The sequence below is a fragment of the Equus quagga genome, chromosome 2, assembly GCF_021613505.1.
Source record: "Equus quagga isolate Etosha38 chromosome 2, UCLA_HA_Equagga_1.0, whole genome shotgun sequence".
Classification (NCBI taxonomy): domain Eukaryota; kingdom Metazoa; phylum Chordata; class Mammalia; order Perissodactyla; family Equidae; genus Equus; species Equus quagga.
Genome location: NC_060268.1, coordinates 14,041,012 through 14,045,239, shown reverse-complemented (window position 1 = coordinate 14,045,239; position 4,228 = coordinate 14,041,012). Strand labels below are relative to the sequence as shown.

General features: G+C 40.5%; 1 protein-coding gene across 3 annotated transcripts in view; it reads left to right on the top strand.

The window, feature by feature from the left end:
• SRP54 (signal recognition particle 54) overlaps nt 1-4,228 on the top strand; it is a 41,572-nt gene that overhangs the window by 465 nt on the left and 36,879 nt on the right. For 2 of the 3 annotated variants that reach the window (XM_046652903.1, XM_046652904.1), the window contains exon 1: nt 162-368. The exons of the other annotated variant lie outside the window; for it this stretch is intronic. The gene's annotated coding sequence lies outside the window, so the exon portion shown is untranslated. Of the gene's footprint in view, nt 1-161; nt 369-4,228 lie in introns of those variants that run through there. 3 annotated transcript variants of the gene reach the window in all.

The following is a 4,228-nucleotide window of genomic DNA, read 5'->3' as shown; positions in this document are numbered from 1 at the left end:
CCACTTTTTCTTAAGGTGGGTCCTGGAGGCCAGACTTCTTTCTAAACCCTTTTGGTAAACGCACTGAAGCAACGCGGCGGGTGCCCCGGAAGCGGAAGTGTACCTTTATGAAAGGCTGGTCTACGCCGAGTGGTGACGTTTCCTCATTGGGCGGAAGGTTCGGTGGCAGTCGTCGGTCTTCCAGCTGGTGGGAGTTGGCGTCGCGGAGCTGGGCGCTGGGACCCTAGTTTATGTAGTCTGGAAAGTCGGGCTGTGGGGTTGTAGCTGTCTGTCTGATCCCCGCTTTCCTTGGTTTCCTCCCACGGCCTGGGGCCTCGCGAAGAAATCCCCGGCCCCTTTGGGCCACGGCGGTAGCGGTGCCTTTTTCGGTAAGTGTCTGCTTTTTCCTGCCCCAGACTGCGGAGTGGCAGCTAGGGCAGCCCCAGCCCTGCTCAGGGGGCTAGAGACTTCGGAGCGAGTCGGCTTCCCTGGCCGTCGGCCGTGGTCACCGAGACCGAGATGCCCTGGCCCTTTTTCATCTCGTGCCCGCCATCAGAAGTTTTACTAAAAGATGCGCTGTGACCCTTTTAAGTTGTCTTCAGATTTACCCGAGCCAAATTAGATGTAGGCAATTGCAGGCCTGACTTTTGTTGTGCTCTCTGGATCAAGAATTTAGATGTGACTGCTTCCCAGAAAACCTTTTGACGTGTACCAGAGTTAATTTTTCCGTATCCGTGGTGCTTAACACATTGTCCTGCATATAGTAGGCATTCAGTAAATGAATAAGGGATATCAGTTCAGGGCCAGTGATGACTTAAGATATATTGGTGCCCGTCTCTCTAGCATTTGACATTACTGACCAACCATTACTTGAAACTCTTTCCCCTATTGGCTTTCTTGATGTTATTCTTATCTAGTTCTTTCATATACTTAATCCAAAATATTTTCTCATTCTTAGTTATAGGGATACAGAAATGAATGACACAAACCCTGTCATTGAGGAGCTAACAGTACTGTGAGAGGCACATAAATATATATTGTATCAAAATAAGTAATGAGAAACTCTAGTAAGATATAAAGAGCCATGAGAGTTATGGGAACACAGATGAGAGTTAGTGTACTCTTTAGGAGATTTGTGACCCTGAGCAAGTTGCTGTTCAGTCTAGCCTCAGTTTCCTCATCTACCTGATAAGCTTATTATGAGGATGAAAGATTAGGTAACATGTTTGGCATCGTGTCTAGCATATAGCAGTGGTGGTGCCAAGGGGGAGGGGAAAGATTTGTTTCAAACCTTTTTCCCTTGATTTTTTGATGTGGTCAATTAGTATTTTCTAACTTAATCTAAAGTACTATGCAAAAGCATCTTCATGCCTTCCTTCAAATAGATTACTCTTCTAACGTCATCCATCTGGAAATTCTGGACCTACCACTGGAATATAGGAAGATAACCATAAATGGTAGATTTAAAAAAAAAAATTGATCTTCTGTATGCCTTTGGAGAGGAAAGGGAATTAGTAAAAACTTCTATCCCATTGATTATTCTCAGTCTTAGTTGACTCTTTCTAGTTGACCCTTTGCTATCACTATAATCCAAGTGGTCTCCCACAGGCTCTCCTTGAGAGTTCTTACCTACATCCATGGCTTCCATGGCATTATTCTCGTATGCCAAACATTTACAAATCTTTTTCTTTAGCCTCTGTCCCATGAGTGGTAGAGTTCTTTAGTTTCTCTAGATTCAATAGGTCCAAAACCACATTCACTATCTCCTCCTTCCTTTTTTCTCCCTTTTTTCATTAGTACGTATATCATATGTACAAAAGTATATAAAAGCAGTAATTCCCAGTGTGTTTTCGAGTTTTAACCCCTTGTTTGACCCGTAGTTGAATTTTGTGATTTTTGTATGTTCAATTTAAAAGAGGATGATAAAATGAACACCTGTATACTCAATATCCAACTTAAGTAGTAGAATATCACAAATAACCTTTAAAGCCCCTTGAACCTTTTCTCAATTAACTCTTTAACTTTCAAACCAGCTTCTCTTTTTGCCTTCCATTCATTGGTTAATGTCATCACTAGCTATCTGGTTATTCAAATCAGAGATCTTGGAGTCATTTTTGCCTTCTGTTTCTGCTTCCTTCTCACCAGCCATTTGGTCATCAGGTCTTATAGATCCTGCTTTGTGGGTTAGCCCTTGACTCAAGCCCCTTCTCTTCATTTTGACTTCTGCTTCCCTAGTTCAAGCCTACATTTCTTGACTAGACTTTCGGAGTCTGATTAGTGTGTAGTCTCTTTGCTCTCAAATTTTTCCTTCCAATGAAAGAAATCTCCATCTCCAATGTATTTGCTACATAGTGTCTAATTTTTGAATTATAAAACAGAGTTTTCATTCTGTTGTTTCCTTTGAGGAGTATTGCTTCATGCAGTGATTGTTAACCCTGGCTGCTCATCAGTATAACCAGTGAAGTTTTTCAAAATATAGATGCCTTGTTTTGCTCTCCTAATCAAGAATTTCGATGAGGCCACTTCCCTGAAAACTTTTTGGTGTTACCATCCCTGGAGATTCTGATTATTTAATTTTTAGCTGATAGGCGTTATCTAACCAGCAAACCCCATTGTTTTTTTTTTTTTTTTGAGGAAGATTAGCCCTGAGCTAACTGCTGCCAATTCTCCTCTTTTTGCCGAGGAAGAGTGGCCCTGAGCTAACATCTGTGCCCATCTTCCTGTACTTTATATGTGGGATGCCTACCACAGCATGGTGTGCCAAGCAGTGCCATGTCCATACCCCGGATCTGAACCAGCAAACCACAGGCCGCTGAAGTGAAACATGTGAACTTAACCACTGTGCAACCGGGCTGGCCCTGCTTTTTAAATTTTTTTTTTGAATTTTATTTTTTTTTCCTTTTTCTCCCCAAAGCCCCCCGGTACATAGTTGTAAATTCTTCGTTGTGGGTCCTTCTAGTTGTGGCATGTGGGACTCTGCCTCAGCGTGGTTCGATGAGCAGTGCCATGTCCGTGCCCAGGATTCGAACCAACGAAACACTGGGCCGCCTGCAGCAGAGCTCTCCAACTGAACCACTCAGCCACGGGGCCAGCCCCAGGTGTTATCTAAATGTCATTGAAATAACCCATTGCTTGAGCATGTGCATTTTATCCCCCCTCCTCCCTATTTTCCATCTATGTTCTTTTCAACTTCAAGGAAAACCATTTCCAAGGAATTCTTTTGACTTTGTTTTAATTTTCCTCTTTGTAAGAGTTTACATAAAGATTCTTTCTGTGATTGACCTGACAGCCAAAAAGTATCTTTAATGACATGATTCCTAGTGTTTTTGCATTACTACCCCTTCTTGCTAATTGAATTTTTGATATCCTTTTCTGCTATTAAACTATGAAGTGTTGCAGTCGTTTTATTTTTAATACAAAAGTGAGTTTTAAAATTCGAAACTAATTATTTTAATGAAGAGAGAATTTCCTGATACTTTTTAACATAGTTAAATATAACCTTTGGTGAAAAATTAAGGCAGAGAAGTCCGTGATGATATGATGCATGATTTATCATCTGAACTTAATAGAGGAGTCTTGTCTGTGTTAAATTAATGTAAGTAATTGATTTGGAGTAGAACTTTTCTCGTGCTGGGACAGTTCCTTGGAGCACATAGGAGGTGTTTGATGAATGAATAGATGAATGCAAGGGTTGACCCTGCTCAACTCCTAGGATAATATCACTCTAATTCTCACAAGGAGAACTTTGAAAAATAATTAATTTTCCCTTTGGCTTAAAAATAAAAATAATACTCTTAGTCATTACCAAGAATTTGGAAGTTACAAAAAGATATAAATAAGAAAATAAACATTACTAGTTATTCAGCATCCGGAGATGACAAATGTTATTTTCTAACAGTTTTACTGAGACAAAATTCACATACCATACAATTCACCTAGTGTACAATTCAGTGGTTTTCAGTGTATTTACAGAGTTGTGCAACCATCACTACAATGAATTTTAGAACATTTTCCTCACTCCTTGAAGAAACCCTGTACCCGCTAACAGTCACTCCTCGTTTTCCCCCAACTCTGAAGCCTTAAGCAACTATTAATCCACTTTCTGCCTCTATAGATTTGCCCCTTCTGGACATTTCATATAAATGGAATCATATGATATGTGGTCTTTCATCACCAGTTTATTTCATTTAGCATAATGTTTTCAAGCTTCATCCAAGTTGCAGCATGTATCAGCACTTCGTTTCTTTTT